A 20,713-nucleotide genomic window follows, 5' to 3' on the forward strand; every position below is an offset into this window, starting at 1 on the left:
AAGGATATTCCAAATGTTTGTGTTTACTTTGACAATGTGTACATAACTGGTAAGAATGACACTGAACATCTTAAAACACTTGATAAAGTCTTGAAAATAGTTGGTGAAAAAGGTTTAAAGATAAACAAAGATAAATGTCAATTCATGCTGACAGAAATTAGTTTTCTTGGTTATATATTAAGCAAGCAAGGTCTCAGACCTCAACCTGAGAAAACAAAAGCCATTAAAGAAGCACCCAAACCTGAAAATACCCAACAACTAAGAGCTTTTTTGGGCTTGATAAATTACTATGCAAAGTTCATAGGGAATCTGTCTGGTAAATTATCACCACTGTACAGGCTGCTGCAGAAAAATGCAACTTGGCACTGGGGTAAACAACAAGATGCTGCTTTTAATACAGCAAAAGAAGCTTTGTCTTCTGACACCTTACTAACTCACTATGACCCAGGGAAAAGACTTATTTTGACATGTGATGCTTCACCAGATGGTGTAGGAGCAGTCTTGTCCCACATGGATGAAAAGGGTGACAGACCCATTGCTTTTGCCAGTAGATCTTTGAACCAGGCTGAGAAAAATTATTCTCAGTTAGATAGGGAAGGCTTAGGCATCATTTTTGGTGTTAAGAAATTTCACAAGTTTCTGTTTGGTAAAGAGTTCACCATCTTTACAGATCATAAGCCATTGCTGGGCTTGTTTGGAGAAAACAAACCCCTACCTGAGCATGCCTCACCAAGAATTCAAAGATGGGCTATCACACTAACTGCATACAATTATGAATTGAAATACAAACCTGGATCTGAGAATAGTGCAGATAGTCTTAGTCGATTACTTTAAAAAAACCAAAGCCTTAGTTATGTACCAGAAGAAGTATTTGTTCTTTTCACTATCATGGATAACTCCAATATAAATGTGAATGATATTAAAAGAGAAACACAAAAAGATGAGTGCTTAATAAAAGTATATGAGTACTGTAAGAATGGTTGGCCTGAAGAGTCAGTGAATGAGGACTTAAAGCCATATAAAATAAGAAAAACAGAGTTCTTCCAAAATGAAGAGTCTTGCACGCTCGTGGTTCTGGTGGCCACATATGGATGCTGATATTGAAAAATATGTAAAGCTTTGTTCAAGCTGTGCACAACATTCAAAGCAACCAGCTACAGCACCTTTGCAAAACTGGGATTGGCCAATCGAACCATGGAAACGTATACATATAGATTTCGCAGGACCCTTCATGAACAAAATGTTCTTAATTGTTATTGATTCACATTCTAAGTGGTTAGAAGTTAAAATCATGAACACAATCACTGCAAATGATACCATTATAGAACTTAAGGAAATATTTTCAACCCATGGATTACCTGATCAAATTGTTTCAGATAATGGGCCTAGTTTCACTGCTCATGAGTTTAAACTGTTTTGTGTAGCAAATGGTATTGAGCATATAACCACATCACCCTATCATCCTGCTGGGAATGGTTTGGCTGAAAGAGCAGTAGGAATATTCAAAACCGCTATGGTAAAAATGAGTACCGGTAACAAATGTTCTCTCAGAGAAAGAGTAAACAGGTTCTTAGCCAAATACCGCACAACTCCTCATATAACAACAGGTGTTGCACCATGCGAATTGCTATGTGGTAGGAAAATTAAAACTCATCTTGACCTACTACATCCAACTGTTCAAAGGTCTGTTTCCCAACATCAACATACACAAAAAGTAAATCATGACAAATCATCCATTGAAAGAGAATTTGCAGTTAATGATAATGTGTATCTGAGAAATTATGGGAGAAGGGAAAAATTGATACCAGGTCAAATTGTTCAATGTACAGGACCTGTGTCTTATAAAGTAAAAACAAATGATGGGCTTATTGTCCGTAGACATGCAGACCAGTTAAAAATAACTTGTGCAGATAATAAGTGTGAATCTATCAATCCCACCAAATCTGATCAGTTCACACCAACTCAGTTTGTTCCACAACCAAGTTCTGTTGATATGAGTGAACCAAGTTGTCTAGAGTCAGAAAATGTAAATTATGGAATTAATGATTTAGATCCTAGACCTCCTGAGATAGAGAATCCATATGGTCAGAATCTTGAGTCACCAAATCAAAAGCCACTGAGAAGGTCAAGCAGGACAATCAAAGTCCCAAATAAGTTAGACCTATGATCTTAAAGGTCAAAAGGACTTTGACATCATTGTTTTGTATTTTAATTATGTTGTGGCATATTGTGCATTGTTTGTAAGGATGTAATCTACCATAATGTTCATGTTACAATATATTTGGTGATTTTAGGATACTGTCAATTGTTCTATTGAGAGATGTGTTGTGTTTACTAAGGGTAAAGGGATGTAATATAGTGAGACGTGTGAAGTCAAGGGAACTCACTCTTCTTGTATTAGTATTATATTTATACTGTTATCTTGAGTGATGTCCCTTATATGTTTGTCTCTCGTCACTTCCGCCCTCTCTCGTTCCATCATGTAGTTAAGGCCAATAAACGTTTTATATACAATCACATGCTTCTATCGTCAATCTATTACAGTGTGATAGGATTCTCACACTATTATTTGCCGTACACACACTCACTCAAACACACGCACACTATAATTAAACCTAGAGTTTCGTTGATAGCCTAGTCCGAAAACAGTCAGCGAGATCATTATTCACCTATGCATAAATGAGCACGAAGTGGGCTCATGCAAATTTCCATTCCGCACCAGTAGCACCTTTACTGCTGGTTTTAACCAAAAATATTTCTTAAAATATCCCATTAAATATTTTCAACAGACTTTCGGTTTTTCCATACGTATTGCAGATTGCATAGTAAACAACTCTACTGACATAGATGGAGGTCGTGTCTAAATATAGACCACTAGCAATACTCTGGTTTCAGCGGTTCTTATATTGGGCACAAAGAGCAAGACATTTAAATCATTTGATTATAACACTTTATTTCTTTCTTAATCAGCCGAGCGTTTAGTTTTATGTTGTCATACTCGTAGCCTTTGCATTGTTCAAACAGTGCTACAAATAAATTGTAAATGCGTGAATAGTTCAAAGAGTCGTATCTCTTCCTTTGGGTTAGCTCACATCACATTTGTTGCGGGAGTCATTTTTTTGTCTTGTAGGTCATCACTCAGTTACTGTGGGGGCATATTTTGATCTTGTAGGCACCACACACTGTGGGGGCATATTTTGATCTTGTAGGTCATCACACAATTACTGTGGGGGCATATTTTGATCTTGTAGGTCATCACATAATTACTGTGGGGGCATATTTTGATCTTGTAGGTCATCATACACTATGGGGTATATTTTGATCTTGTAGGTCATCACATAATTACTGTGGTGGCATATTTTGATCTTGTAGGTCATCACACAATTACTGTGGGGGCATATTTTGATCTTGTAGGTCATCATACACTATGGGGTATATTTTGATCTTGTAGGTCATCACATAATTACTGTGGGGGCATATTTTGATCTTGTAGGTCACCACACAATTACTGTGGGGGGGCATATTTTGATCTTGTAGGTCATCACACACTGTGGGGGCATATTTTGATCTTGTAGGTCATCACACAATTACTGTGGGGGCATATTTTGATCTTGTAGGTCATCATACACTATGGGGTATATTTTGATCTTGTAGGTCATCACATAATTACTGTGGGGGCATATTTTGATCTTGTCGGTCATCACTTAATTACTGTGGGGGCATATTTTGATCTTGTAGGTCATTACACAATTACTGTGGGGCATATTTTGATCTTGTAGGTCATTACACAATTACTGTGGGGCATATTTTGATCTTGTAGGTCATCACACAATTACTGTAAGGCATATTTTGATCTTGTAGGTCATCACACACTATGGGGGCATATTTTGATCTTGTAGGTCATCACACAATTACTGTGGGGCATATTTTGATCTTGTAGGTCATCACACAATTATTGTGGGGGCATATTTTGATCTTGTAGGTCATCACATAATTACTGTGGGGGCATATTTTGATCTTGTAGGCACCACACACTGTGGGGGCATATTTTGATCTTGTAGGTCATCACACAATTACTGTGGGGGCATATTTTGATCTTGTAGGTCATCACACACTGTGGGGGCATATTTTGATCTTGTAGGTCATCACATAATTACTGTGGGGGCATATTTTGATCTTGTAGATCATCACACAATTACTGTGGGGGCATTTTTTGTTCTTGTGGGCCATCACACATTTATTGTGGGGGCATATTTTGATCTTGTAGGTCATCACACAATTACTGTGGGGGCATATTTTGATCTTGTAGGTCATCACACAATTACTGTGGGGGCATATTTTGATCTTGTAGGTCATCACATAATTACTGTGGGGGCATATTTTGATCTTGTAGGCACCACACACTGTGGGGGCATATTTTGATCTTGTAGGTCATCACACAATTACTGTGGGGGCATATTTTGATCTTGTAGGTCATCACACACTGTGGGGGCATATTTTGATCTTGTAGGTCATCACATAATTACTTTGGGGGCATATTTTGATCTTGTAGATCATCACACAATTACTGTGGGGGCATTTTTTGTTCTTGTGGGTCATCACACATTTATTGTGGGGGCATATTTTGATCTTGTAGGTCATCACATAATTACTGTGGGGGCATATTTTGATCTTGTAGGCACCACACACTGTGGGGGCATATTTTGATCTTGTAGGTCATCACATAATTACTGTGGGGGCATATTTTGATCTTGTAGCACCACACACTGTGGGGGCATATTTTGATATAGTAGGTCATCACACATTTATTGTGGGGGCATATTTTGATCTCGTAGGTCATCACACACTGTGGGGGCATATTTTGATCTTGTAGGTCATCACATAATTACTGTGAGGGCATATTTTGATCTTGTAGATCATCACACAATTACTGTGGGGGCATTTTTTGTTCTTGTGGGTCATCACACATTTATTGTGGGGGCATATTTTGATCATGAAGGTCATCACACAATTACTGTGGGGGCATATTTTGATCTTGTAGGTCATCACACAATTACTGTGGGGCATATTTTGATCTGGTAGGTCATTATACACTATGGGGTATATTTTGATCTTGTAGGTCATTACACAATTACTGTGGGGCATATTTTGATCTTGTAGGTCATTACACAATTACCGTGGGGCATATTTTGATCTTGTAGGTCATCACACACTATGGGGGCATATTTTGATCTTGTAGGTCATCACACAATTACTGTGGGGCATATTTTGATCTTGTAGGTCATCACATAATTACTGTGGGGGCATATTTTGATCTTGTAGGTCATCACATAATTACTGTGGGGGCATATTTTGATCTTATAGGTCATCATACACTATGGGGTATATTTCGATCTTGTAGGTCATCACATAATTACTGTGGGGGCATATGTTGATCTTGTAGGTCATCACTCAATTACTGTGGGGGCATATTTTGATCTTGTAGGTCATCACATAATTACTGTGGGGGCATATTTTGATCTTGTAGGTCATCATACACTATGGGGTATATTTTGATCTTGTAGGTCATCACATAATTACTGTGGGGGCATATTTTGATCTTGTAGGTCATCACACAATTACTGTGGGGGCATATTTTGATCTTGTAGGTCATCACATAATTACTGTGGCGGCATATTTTGATCTAGTAGGTCATCATACACTATGGGGTATATTTTGATCTTGTAGGTCATCACATAATTACTGTGGGGGCATATTTTGAGATTGTAGGTCACCACACAATTACTGTGGGGGCATATTTTGATCTTGTAGGTCATCACATAATTACTGTGGCGGCATATTTTGATCTAGTAGGTCATCATACACTATGGGGTATATTTTGATCTTGTAGGTCATCACATAATTACTGTGGGGGCATATTTTGAGATTGTAGGTCACCACACAATTACTGTGGGGGCATATTTTGATCTTGTAGGTCATCACACTCTGTGGGGGCATATTTTGATCTTGTAGGTCATCACACAATTACTGTGGGGGCATATTTTGATCTTGTAGGTCATCACATAATTACTGTGGGGGCATATTTTGATCTTGTAGGTCATCACTTAATTGCTGTGGGGGCATATTTTGATCTTGTAGGTCATTACACAATTACTGTGGGGCATATTTTGATCTTGTAGGTCATCACACAATTACTGTGGGGCTTATTTTGATCTTGTAGGTCATCACACAATTACTGTGGGGCACATTTTGATCTTGTAGGTCATCACACACAGTGGGAGCATATTTTGATCTTGGTGAGTACGCCATATTTACTGTGGGGAACATCAAAAGATCAAAAGTAACTTACTAGCACCCCACAGCAACACATTCTACGTCAAACCTCACAATCTTTTATACATGTCATACTTACATTCAATATCTCTTGCACCTACATTATTTAATTTGCACCTAACTATTCTTGAAAATATTATTTAAACGGTAAGATATACATTGGTGTATGCCAATAACGGTAAGATATACATTGGTGTATGCCAATAACGGCAAGATATACATTGGTGTATGCCAATAACGGCAAGATATACATTGGTGTATGCCAATAACGGTAAGATATACATTGGTGTATGCCAATAACGGCAAGATATACATTTGTGTATGCCAATAAAGGTAAGATATACATTGGTGTATGCCAATAACGGCAAGATATACATTGGTGTATGCCAATAACGGCAAGATATACATTGGTGTATGCCAATAACGGTAAGATATACATTGGTGTATGCCAATAACGGTAAGATATACATTGGTGTATGCCAATAACGGTAAGATATACATTGGTGTATGCCAATAACGGTAAGATATACATTGGTGTATGCCAATAACGGCAAGATATACATTGGTGTATGCCAATAACGGTAAGATATACATTGGTGTATGCCAATAACGTTAAAGAAAACAATCATGTTTAACATTTTTATTTCTACTAGCCTCACAACAACAGCGTGGCTCTCTTTAAACATATGTTACTAGCTTATGAAAAGAAGTAAAAATTCAAGATAATGGTCAGTGCAACATTTGGTGCAGAGCCATAAAAAATGGTACTTTTATAATGATTTCAAAATGTGTATTGTTTATGGTGTAGGAATAAGGCAGACAACTGCGCAAGTTGTTGCTGCTCCAGCACATATCAGTCCTCCAGAAGCCAAGAGACAGGCACAGAGAGCTGGGGGAATAAATGCTACTGGGGCACAGGCTCCCCCTGCTGCAATAAGTCCTGTACACCATTGGGCCGCCCAGGTTACACAAGGTCCACATGCGATGGCAGAGCCTTGGGCTTTAGGTATCTGTGTCCAGATCAATAGTAAGATGACCACACCCGCCATGACCTTTGCCTTGGAGTTTGGATCTCTGGCAGTCTTCTCAGATTGTTTTCTTACAAACTCCATCCACCGTTCTTTTAATGTGGCCATCTTGGTTATCTGTAAATAATAGGTTACCAACACTTTGTCGTTATTTAATATTATTTAGAAGGTGCTGATATTAAGGTGCATTGAAAATCTCTTTAGTATAAAAGTGACTCGCCTTGTCAACTTCATTATTGTTATTGTGTTATTAAACTTTAGAGTTTTTAAATTATTTCTATCAGGCGTTTTAAGAGTTATTAGGCCTGTCGGACCGGTATATTGAGTTCAGTACGGTCAGTTCTATATAATAGGCTACGGTTATACCGTGCAGACAATAACTTATGTCACTAAGGTATGACTGCTATTTACTTACCTCAACTTGAAGGCTGCAACCTGCAAACGATAGTTTATTAAAGTTCTAACAAGAAATAGTTTAAAAACCGACACTACGTTGTGCTTATATAGTCTATGCCTACATCATTTATTACGTGGGCAGTCCACGTGAATAAAAATAAGCTTAGGCTACTTTTAAACGAATAATATTATTTATCGAATCCTGGTTTTCCCGAAAAAGCTCGTAATGTTTCTGGGAAAATCCGCTTGGTTGTTGTTTTGCTGATTATTTGTGAAAAACATTTACAGTCTATCAGTATCACTATCATCATCTTTTCGCATTCGTTCCCAAGACAAATGGGGCAGGTGAAGTAGAGTTCATCTGTTCCAGTGATCTCGGCATATGAAGGGATAGTGTAGTCAGCACTATGCCCAGGCGACTTCGTAGGGGAACTAACCTTGTCTCTCTTCACTAGGGGAACTAACCTTGTCTCTCTTCACTAGGGGAACTAACCTTGTCTCTCTTCACTAGGGGAACTAACCTTGTCTCTCTTCACTAGGGGAACTAACCTTGTCTCTCTTCACTAGGGAACTAACTTTGTCTCTCTTCACTAGGGGAACTAACCTTGTCTCTCTTCACTAGGGAACTAACCTTGTCTCTCTTCACTAGGGGAACTAACCTTGTCTCTCTTCACTAGGGGAACTAACCTTGTCTCTCTTCACTAGGGGAACTAACCTTGTCTCTCTTCACTAGGGGAACTAACCTTGTCTCTCTTCACTAGGGGAACTAACCTTGTCTCTCTTCACTAGGGGAACTAACCTTGCCTCTCTTCACTAGGAGAACTAACCTTGTCTCTCTTCACTAGGGAACTAATCTTGTCTCTCTTCACTAGGGGAACTAACCTTGTCTCTCTTCACTAGGGGAACTAACCTTGTCTCTATTCACTAGGTGAACTAACCTTGTCTCTCTTCACTAGGGGAACTAACCTTGTCTCTATTCACTAGGGAACTAACCTTGTCTCTCTTCACTAGGGAACTAACCTTGTCTCTCTTCACTAGGGGAACTAACCTTGTCTCTCTAGGGGAACTTACCATGTTTCTCTTCACTAGGGAACTAACCTTGTCTCTCTTCACTAGGGGAACTAACCTTGTCTCTCTTCACTAGGGAACTAACCTTGTCTCTCTTCACTAGGGGAACTAACCTTGTCTCTCTTCACTAGGGGAACTAACCTTGTCTCTCTTCACTAGGGGAACTAACCTTGTCTCTCTTCACTAGGGGAACTAACCTTGTCTCTCTTCACTAGGGGAACTAACCTTGTCTCTCTTCACTAGGGGAACTAACCTTGTCTCTCTTCACTAGGAGAACTAACCTTGTCTCTCTTCACTAGGGAACTTATCTTGTCTCTCTTCACTAGGGGAACTAACCTTGTCTCTCTTCACTAGGGGAACTAACCTTGTCTCTATTCACTAGGTGAACTAACCTTGTCTCTCTTGACTAGGGGAACTAACCTTGTCTCTCTTCACTAGGGGAACTAACCTTGTCTCTCTTCACTAGGGAACTAACCTTGTCTCTATTCACTAGGGGAACTAACCTTGTCTCTATTCACTAGGGGAACTAACCTTGTCTTTCTTCGCTAGGGAACTAACCTTGTCTTTCTTCACTAGGGAACTAACCTTGTCTCTCTTCACTAGGGAACTAACCTTGTCTCTCTTCACTAGGGGAACTAACCTTGTCTCTCTTCACTAGGGAACTAACCTTGTCTCTATTCACTAGGGGAACTAACCTTGTCTCTCTTCACTAGGGGAACTAACCTTGTCTCTCTTCACTAGGGGAACTAACCTTGTCTCTCTTCACTAGGGAACTAACTTTGTCTCTCTTCACTAGGGGAACTAACCTTGTCTCTCTTCACTAGGGAACTAACCTTGTCTTTCTTCACTAGGGAACTAACCTTGTCTTTCTTCACTAGGGAACTAACCTTGTCTCTATTCACTAGGGGAACTAACCTTGTCTCTCTTCACTAGGGAACTAACCTTGTCTTTCTTCACTAGGGAACTAACCTTGTCTTTATTCACTAGGGGAACTAACCTTGTCTCTCTTCACTAGGGGAACTAATCTTGTCTCTCTTCACTAGGGGAACTAACCTTGTCTTTCTTCACTAGGGAACTAACCTTGTCTTTCTTCACTAGGGAACTAACCTTGTCTTTCTTCACTAGGGAACTAACCTTGTCTCTCTTCACTAGGGGAACTAACCTTGTCTCTCTTCACTAGGGAACTAACCTTGTCTCTCTTCACTAGGGGAACTAACCTTGTCTCTCTTCACTAGGGAACTAACCTTGTCTCTCTTCACTAGGGGAACTAACCTTGTCTCTCTTCACTAGGGGAACTAACCTTGTCTCTCTTCACTAGGGGAACTAACCTTGTCTCTCTTCACTAGGGGAACTAACCTTGTCTTTCTTCACTAGGGAACTAACCTTGTCTCTCTTCACTAGGGGAACTAACCTTGTCTCTCTTCACTAGGGAACTAACCTTGTCTCTCTTCACTAGGGGAACTAACCTTGTCTCTCTTCACTAGGGGAACTAACCTTGTCTCTCTTCACTAGGGGAACTAACCTTGTCTCTCTTCACTAGGGGAACTAACCTTGTCTCTCTTCACTAGGGGAACTAACCTTGTCTCTCTAGGGGAACTAACCTTGTCTCTCTAGGGGAACTAACCTTGTCTCTCTAGGGGAACTAACCTTGTCTCTCTAGGGGAACTAACCTTGTCTCTCTAGGGGAACTAACCTTGTCTCTCTTCACTAGGGGAACTAACCTTGTCTCTCTAGGGGAACTAACCTTGTCTGTCTAGGGGAACTAACCTTGTCTCTCTTCACTGAAGTGTCCAACCACAGGTTGGTAGGTGATTGTAGGAAAAAAAGTCACAGGAAAAAAAAACAGAAAAAAAGTCACAGGAAAAAAAGTCACAGGAAAAAAAGTCACAGGAAAAAAAGTCACAGGAAAAAAAACAGAAAAAAAGTCACAGGAAAAAAAGTCACAGGAAAAAAAGTCACAGGAAAAAAAGTCACAAATATATATTTGCTTGTGATTTGGTAATACTTTTATGTATTAAATATTTAGAGAGTGCAAATTAACTTAGGATTAATTAAATTTAATGTAATGTGTGTAGGCTGTATACGCATAGTAATTTTTATAATTCATCTAAAAATATTTAGTAAGAAGTATGTAGATTGTAATTATTTTAAACTTAAGATTAGTAGCATTTAATAGAATGCTCCAATGTCCACGGTTTTCATGGTGTTTTTTTTAAATACCAATATTAAATTACCGTGAAATGGTAAGTTCATCTGACTTGCTGTCCTCAACTCATGGCAACAATAGTTACGCTCAGTTCAACCACCTTTACCGCCCACATTTATCACGCTCATTTCATAACAAACCTTAGGATCAAAACAGAAAGCCGACAAGGTTCAAAGGCTTTCATTGACGCATAACGTCAACAACACAACATATGTTCGGACAATGCCTACGGAGGTGAGGCCGACCAGAGAACAGCCTACGACAAAATGTGCCTAAATTTCTTTTATAAACTTTTCTACCGCGTATTCAACTAAATACGTAGCAAAGGTTGAGATTGTTGTGTAAATTATCTTAGAGTATTTTTTACTTACAATTGTTATAAACCATAATGCTTTTAACGTCTATAAATAATTTATGCTATCAAAAATACAACCCACAACAATAAACATACAAAATTTTACAATTCCTAACAAATAAATCAAAATATTTCTAAAAAGATTTTTGTGACTTTTTTTCTGTGACTTTTTTTCTGTGACTTTTTTTCCTAGCAAAAACTGTGACTTTTTTCTGTGTTTTTTTTTCCTGTGACTTTTTTCCGTTTACCTGGTAGGTTAGAGATTGTAAGTGTCCAACCACAGGTTGGTTACCAACCCGTGGTTGGACACTTACAATCTCTAACATAAGTGGTTGGACACTTACAATCCCCAACCTACGAATGTTTTTGCATGTTGATGTCCACGTGCCGAATTTCAGAGAAATTGATCTGTTAGAAGTGCCCGTAAAGCATGGGTCGCTATACTATGACGTATTGGATACTTTTACTAATATTTAGGAAGCGACCCACGCTTTTCTTTACAGTTAAAATGTTCAATATTTTCAAGCATTTCTCTTTTAGACATAGACCTGCTTCGTGTACTTTTTCTCTTGTCATTTTCTTAATCTCTTCTCCGCGGGAACTTCATATTGATCTGATTTATGATTTATGTAGTGCGTGACCAATTGACTGCTCCACTCAGCGGCTACAATATTTGATCATTTCCACCTTCAAACTTTCTATAACTGATATATTCCACCAAGAAACATTATTTAAAATGCTGTTACTTGTCTCTTTAATTTCACATCCTAAGTCGTACACTTTCATTTGAGGTTGATTTGTTTCTTTCTCCTTTACATTTGGCAGTAGTGGTTGCTGTTAGTAGTAGCTATTTCTATTTCAGCTATATGACTAGAAGCTAATTTATTTTTGGTTCGGGAAATTCCGTTAAGCTTGGGTTGTTTTCTTGGCTATAAATAGCTTCTTCGTTGATGCTGTGTGGAGTTTATTACTGCCATGTTTAGACATGTAAACAGTTTGGCTTGCCACAACTGCCCGAGGGAATAACACATCAGTAACAACACGGTGGCGTGTGTAGGTACACGCTACTCGCGTGTCAACGTGTGCAGTATTTCTTCCAGACTTTTTTCTCCGGGGGGAAGGGGGCGATCTACATTTTCCGGGGGGGGGGGGGGGACACTAGTAAAAGTATTTGTTTACTATATTAATTACATATCGTTCGGGGGGGGGGGGGTTGGCGGTAGATTTTCTGCGGGGGAGCAGAGAGTCCCCCCCCCCAAGAGATGCCTGGAAGAAACTCTGAACGTGTGCTGTCAACTCGAGGAAAAGTTGTGTACACAGACATCTGGCCCTGTGGAAACGACACGTGTCGGTGATAACAAATTCTTAGAAACGATGTGTTGGTCGGGAAATTAACAGGCTCTTTACATTTCTCACAATCATACAAAGTAATGTGATTTTCTCGTAAACCGCACAGCTGTTTTCTTAGTAGAATGCTTAGGGTTTATACACCAGACACCTTCCATACATATTTCAGAACTTCACTACAGAGAGAAATAGCTTGGTTAGATCATAGATGACACCATATTATGTTGCTGTCTCTGTTAGCATTTGTGTCAATGTTATATCAACACTTGTTATTTGTCTCTGTAAACATTTGTGTTAATGTTATATCAACACTTGTTATTTGTCTCTGTAAACATTTGTGTCAATGTTATATCAACACTTGTTATTTGTCTGTGTAAACATTTGTGTTAATGTTATATCAACACTTGTTATTTGTCTGTGGTATTAAACATTTGTGTCAATGTTATATCAACACTTGTTATTTGTCTGTGTAAACATTTGTGTCAATGTTATATGAACACTTATTTGTCTCTGTAAACATTTGTGTCAATGTTATATCAACACTTGTTATTTGTCTCTGTTAACATTTGTGTCAATTTTATATCAACACTTGTTATTTATCTCTGTTAACATTTGTGTCAATGTTATATCAACACTTGTTATTTGTCTCTGTAAACATTTGTGTCAATGTTATATCAACACTTGTTATTTGTCTGTGGTATTAAACATTTGTGTCAATGTTATATCAACACTTGTTATTTGTCTGTGTAAACATTTGTGTCAATGTTATATGAACACTTATTTGTCTCTGTAAACATTTGTGTCAATGTTATATCAACACTTGTTATTTGTCTCTGTTAACATTTGTGTCAATTTTATATCAACACTTGTTATTTATCTCTGTTAACATTTGTGTCAATGTTATATCAACACTTGTTATTTGTCTGTGTAAACATTTGTGTCAATGTTATATCAACACTTGTTATTTGTCTGTGGTATTAAACATTTGTGTCAATGTTATATCAACACTTGTTATTTGTCTCTGTAAACATTTGTGTCAATGTTATATCAACACTTCTTATTTGTCTGTGGTATTAAACATTTGTGTCAATGTTATATCAACACTTGTTATTTGTCTGTGTAAACATTTGTGTCAATGTTATATCAACACTTGTTATTTGTCTCTGTAAACATTTGTGTCAATGTTATATCAACACTTGTTATTTGTCTGTGGTATTAAACATTTGTGTCAATGTTATATCAACACTTGTTATTTGTCTGTGTAAACATTTGTGTCAATGTTATATCAACACTTGTTATTTGTCTGTGGTATTAAACATTTGTGTCAATGTTATATCAACACTTGTTATTTGTCTCTGTAAACATTTGTGTCAATGTTATATCAACACTTGTTATTTGTCTGTGTAAACATTTGTGTCAATGTTATATCAACACTTGTTATTTGTCTGTGGTATTAAACATTTGTGTCAATGTTATATCAACACTTGTTATTTGTCTCTGTAAACATTTGTGTCAACGTTATATCAACACTTGTTATTTGTCTGTGTAAACATTTGTGTCAATGTTATATCAACGCTTGTTATTTGTCTGTGTAAACATTTGTGTCAATGTTATATAAACATTTGTTATTTGTCTGTGGTATTAAACATTTGTGTCAATGTTATATGAACATTTGTTATTTGTCTGTGGTATTAAACATTTGTGTCAATGTTATATCAACACTTGTTATTTGTCTCTGTTAACATTTGTGTCAATGTTATATCAACACTTGTTATTTGTTTCTGTAAACATTTGTGTCAATGTTATATCAACACTTGTTATTTGTCTGTGTAAACATTTGTGTCAATGTTATATCAACACTTGTTATTTGTCTCTGTTAACATTTGTGTCAATGTTATATCAACACTTGTTATTTGTCTGTGGTATTAAACATTTGTGTCAATGTTATATCAACACTTGTTATTTGTCTGTGTAAACATTTGTGTCAATGTTATATCAACACTTGTTATTTGTCTGTGGTATTAAACATTTGTGTCAACGTTATATCAACACTTGTTATTTGTCTCTGTAAACATTTGTGTCAATGTTATATCAACACTTGTTATTTGTCTGTGGTATTAAACATTTGTGTCAATGTTATATCAACACTTGTTATTTGTCTCTGTAAACATTTGTGTCAATGTTATATCAATACTTGTTATTTGTCTCTGTAAACATTTGTGTCAATGTTATATCAACACTTGTTATTTGTCTGTGTAAACATTTGTGTCAATGTTATATCAACACTTGTTATTTGTCTGTGTAAACATTTGTGTCAATGTTATATCAACACTTGTTATTTGTCTGTGTAAACATTTGTGTCAATGTTATATCAACACTTGTTATTTGTCTTTGTAAACATTTGTGTCAATGTTATATCAACACTTGTTATTTGTCTGTGTAAACATTTGTGTCAATGTTATATCAACACTTGTTATTTGTCTGTGTAAACATTTGTGTCAATGTTATATCAACACTTGTTATTTGTCTGTGTAAACATTTGTGTCAATGTTATATCAACACTTGTTATTTGTCTGTGGTATTAAACATTTGTGTCAACGTTATATCAACACTTGTTATTTGTCTCTGTAAACATTTGTGTCAATGTTATATCAACACTTGTTATTTGTCTGTGGTATTAAACATTTGTGTCAATGTTATATCAACACTTGTTATTTGTCTCTGTAAACATTTGTGTCAATGTTATATCAATACTTGTTATTTGTCTCTGTAAACATTTGTGTCAATGTTATATCAACACTTGTTATTTGTCTGTGTAAACATTTGTGTCAATGTTATATCAACACTTGTTATTTGTCTGTGTAAACATTTGTGTCAATGTTATATCAACACTTGTTATTTGTCTGTGTAAACATTTGTGTCAATGTTATATCAACACTTGTTATTTGTCTTTGTAAACATTTGTGTCAATGTTATATCAACACTTGTTATTTGTCTGTGTAAACATTTGTGTCAATGTTATATCAACACTTGTTATTTGTCTGTGTAAACATTTGTGTCAATGTTATATCAACACTTGTTATTTGTCTGTGTAAACATTTGTGTCAATGTTATATCAACACTTGTTATTTGTCTGTGATATTAACAGTAAACAATAGCAAGTGAAAAAAAAATTATTACATTAAAATTGTTAAAAAAACAAATTGTAATACAAGTGCATGTATTTATTGGTCCCAGATATTTACAAATTTTAGTCATCGAGCTACGGTTCAAATCCTTGTCAATATCTGCCCTACCATTCGATCAGCATAACTTGAGAATCGCAACAAATTTGCCTACAGTTGCCATACAATCATTTTATTACCTAATGGTCTACCATAATCTAAATTAGACAAGTAAATTGTGTCGACAAGATAGTTGCGTTCGGCTTGCAAGAGAAACCTGACAAGTTTTATACATCATGCAAAGGACTCAATAAATTTAAAAAAAAACTTGTACACGTTATAATTTGACTAAAATACAATTACAGTAAAGTGTGCAAAAAAAAACAACAACAAAAAAAACAACAAAATTTTGATCAGATATACAGTAAATAACACATTTGTAAAGATGAAAACTTGTTTATCATACTCAGTATATCATCAATATCATCAAATAAAAGAGGTTGTAAACATTAAAACAGTAGACTAATCAAGTCGGTGTCGTAATAAAAGTTTACATTTTAATGAACCAGACGCGATTTCATATATGTTCGCCTCTGCTATAAGATTAAATAAGTTCATAAAGCACTATTATTTTTAACTAACCATACTCTATACTCTGTATTCTACATAGTTGAAGCTTTAAAAAAAAAAAAACCCTAAAAAAAGTCTTCATCATAAAGTAAAAATAAATTGCGAATATGGAGTTCAAGGGGACGGAGCAAGGCAAACAACTGCGCAGGTTCCAGCAGCTAAAGCACAAAATGCACCTCCAGAACCTATCAGACATGCGCAGAGAAGTGGCGGAATTGCTGCGACTGCGGCGCAGGCTCCTCCAGCGGCAATAACAGGCGAGCAGCTACTGAACACCCACTGCATACAAACTGCACAACTACCCGGACCTGCCTCAGCTTTAGGCATCTGTGTCCAGACCAACATGAGGATCACAACGCCGGCCATGACCTTGGCTTTAGAGTTAGGGTTCCTGGCAGTCTTCTGGGTTTGATTTCTTACAAACTCCAGCCAGCGAGATTTTAAAGTTGACATTCTGGACAAGCAATCTGTAACGAAATTAAAATTTAAAATATCCACGAACTTCTTTTAATGAAAGAAATGATTTATCAAAATTTGTCACAAAACTAGTTTACATCTTATATTAATATTATTGCCAACTTTTGTGATATCCTACATAAAATTGTACAGAGACACGTTCCACTTGGTAATTTTCTGAGTGCTTATTTGCTGATGTGTCAGTCTCGTAATCTTCGTCTCTGCCGAAAAATGTGAAACATCTGTAAATCTCAGCCGTAGCTTCAAGCTGACAAGCTAGTCGCCAAATGTTGTCACGTCAGCCTGACACAACTTTTCACATGTTGGTGTGTACTTTGACTGGACACACCATGTATGAGACATATTATACGACATTACGTGTCGCATACCTACTTCACACACACCCACGTACTGTCTCGCGTTTTCTGGCATCCACACATTCTATCACTCTCTCACACACACACACTCACACACACATACTGAATTACTCTCTCATACACATCCTCTCTCAATCTCACAATGTCATAGTGTCTTACCTTACACAGGTCTCATACAAATGTGTCTTGAGTCTTTGGCACTCTCAGCTCCACGCCTGGAATTAAACGTCAACTGTGCCTAGACCGGTGATTGCTCTGGTGGATGACGACCACTAGCAGACTGCATCTTTTATACACAACTTTGTGTTGACTATCCTTGAATGAGACAAAGGACTTTCAAATAAATCTCATGGTTCACTGCTTAGAGATTCCTGTAAAAAAAATTCTTTAAAAGACCATTTTTAAAGACATATTGTGTGGGCTCTGGCAAACATTTTATTTACTCGCTTCTTTATGAGGCTGTGGTGCCTTTAGCGCCATAGTGTTTTGGTTTCAGGAATATTTCTTTCTCGGGAAACCCAGGTGTTTATACCTCCATCCATTGTATGTTTCTCCAGTGCCAGCGTAAACAAAATATTATTGTTGTTCGATCGAGTTCAGTGAGTTGTGTTTACCTCAATAGTAAATTAATAATTTAGTTCTTAGGTTGAATTTCAAACTACAAATCGTTTGCAAACAAACCTAAAAATAATTTTTACAAACGATTGAATTTAGGCCCATTTGTTTAACAAAAAAAAAATCCGTTTAAGTATTTCTTATACATTGCACAAAATCTAATTTTATTTTAGCAAAATAATCGGTAGTTCACTCAGGTATTCAGGTTTCTATCAATCATCCTTGCAGTACAACCGGTACATTTATCGATGTTTTGTTTACAGTAGGCTTCACGGTTCGATAGGTCAATGTTGGTTTACTCGAAAATAAAACTAAAAATAACTTTCATTCAATTTTATTTCAAGTTGGTGCGTCAGTAGACGGATCGCACCGGGTAACATCCAAGGGGAGAGCACCACAAAAAAAGTGCTCTATAGTTTTATTGAGAACGTCTGCTTCCTCCACTCAATAGCTCATTATGTTTTATTAGTATGTAAGCATAGGGTGACATTGGAACAGTGGCGTAGCGAGGTCGGGTGGCACCCGGTGCAGTACTTAATGGTGTTACCAGAGCCGGCGTTAGGAATACGCGGGGCCTAGGGCCAACCATCCGCGCGGGGCCTTTCCATTATATATATATATATATATATATATATATATATATATATATATATATATATATATATATATATATATATATATATATATGTGTATAAAGGCCTATATAATGTGATGTACACATAATAACACAAATGTTTTGGAGTTTATAAGCTAATGTCAAACTTTCCACTATAATAACAGAATTTTATCTCTCCCATGTATTAACCCAATGTTCTTAGTTTTTTTTTTCCTTTGCTAAGATATTAAATCACTTTTAACAGTTATGTAATTCATATCAAATCACTTAAGAAAATTTAATCACGTGCCGAATAATTAGGAAAATAAAGTTTACAATACAGCGAACTCGGCCTGATGTATCAAACCAGTATAGACTTCACAATTTGTTTAGAATTCATACAATATTTTAAAACCAAAATCATTATTGTCTTAATTATTGAAGGGGTGAATCCTTAAGGTGACACAACATAACAAGAGTTTTAACTTTCTTCCAAAAAATAATAATAAATCACTCTGTTTAATGCCGCCTGATATAGATCCTAAGGCCCCCCCCCTCCTCGTCGCCCTCCTCCCACCCCTCTGCACGCAACTGAATGTTAATTTTGTTATACCAAGACAAGTAGGCCTACATATAGAGTAGCCCCCCCCCCCCCCGAAAACGAAATGAAATTTATATAATTTATAGAGAAAATATATACTTTTAACAGTGTCCGCACCACCACCCCACCCCCCCCCCCCCGAAGAAAGTCTACCGCCCCCCCCCCCCCCGAAAATTTCAAGTGCCCCTCCCCCCCCCCCCCCCGGAGAAAAAATTCTGGAAGAAACACTGTACATATACGACATTATACGACATCTACAACAAGAAAGTCAGGACTAGAGTTCATCAGGTCACTAACTGTCTACTATAGACATCCCGTCTGCTCACTAAAAGGACGTCTTCATCGGTCCGCATACAATAGGATATCTCTTTACGTCGTGGGCTAATTCTCGACCGCCATCTCCAGTCAGCTCAGGTCAAATGCCAGGCGACCGTACCCTACACAAAGGGTAGGTGTGACACTATTTTTGTATCGAATTACGGCCTGTCCCAGTTCAGGTGGGACTCACCAACATCAACCGTGGCCTCAATTATAACAATCAACAACGTCGGCATTCGACCATTTAGTTTTTCCCAATTGAATTCAGCAACAATTTTTTTTTAAGTTTACGAACTAATTCAGATAACAATGACATTGCTGAAGCGCGGGGCCCCTTCAAGCGCGGGGCCTATGGCGACCGCCCCGTTCGCCACCCCCTAACGCCGGCTCTGGGTGTTACCCCCCCCCCCCCCCCCCAGAGGCGTAGCGACCCTTCCCGGCGCCCCGGGACAAACTTTCAATTTGGCGCGCTCTCTGGGTCAACCTTTCAATTTTCGATTTGCACCACCCCTCTCCACCCTTGTCGGGATGTGTCAAATTTGTTCTTTAAACACTATTTAACACTCGAATTAATCACTTAATTAAGTGGAATTATCATTTTTCTCTATATATTCTGCTATTTTTTGCCTTGGTGTCACCCGGTGCGGTCCGTGCCCCCCCCCCCCCCCTCGCCAAGCCACTGCATAGGTATACACCTGCTTACAACCTATATCGTTTAAAAGTCCAGATACAAAATCTGTACACACACACATATAGGCACACACACACAAACGCGCGCTCGCCACTGCTTTTTTATGTCCACATTCATTGTTAGAATCTAGAAATTTAGGTGTCAAGAAATATGTGTATTAGGAGTGTTACTGAGTAGACCATTCGATATCTTACAAATTTTGTAAAAATCGAAATTTTATTGTAGATTTGAAAATGAAAAATAAAATGTCTGATAAACGCGGTAGTCCTCCTATCTTACGTCCACTTTGAGATTAAAATAAATTAGTAGGATGATATTCAGTTTTTAAAAATAGATCTCTAGATCTAGATGTCTAGCTCTAAATTGACATTCTGATGAAAAATACATATACTTTTGGATGTTTAGAGCTAGACTATACCAGACTAAATAAATAGATGTGAACACACTAGATTTAGACATAGACAACATTCTTTATTAGCCCAGCCATAAATTAGTAAATACGATTGGCCGATTTTTGAAAGTTTGATCAGCCA

The 20,713-nt window shown here is 37.3% G+C and overlaps 1 long non-coding RNA gene across 1 annotated transcript; it reads right to left on the bottom strand.

Annotated features, from left to right (window-relative positions):
- Window positions 1-6,958: 6,958 nt before the first annotated feature.
- LOC131944139 (uncharacterized) lies at window positions 6,959-7,937 on the bottom strand. Its single transcript, XR_009386994.1, has 2 exons — window positions 7,777-7,937; window positions 6,959-7,478 (listed from the first exon to the last, which is right to left on the bottom strand). It is a non-coding gene; the product is annotated as an uncharacterized LOC131944139 (long non-coding RNA).
- Between the last annotated feature and the right edge of the window lie 12,776 nt (window positions 7,938-20,713).

This window comes from Physella acuta, unplaced genomic scaffold (genome assembly GCF_028476545.2).
Source record: "Physella acuta isolate Inbredline_101_S28 unplaced genomic scaffold, ASM2847654v3 ptg000483l, whole genome shotgun sequence".
NCBI lineage: Eukaryota > Metazoa > Mollusca > Gastropoda > Physidae > Physella > Physella acuta.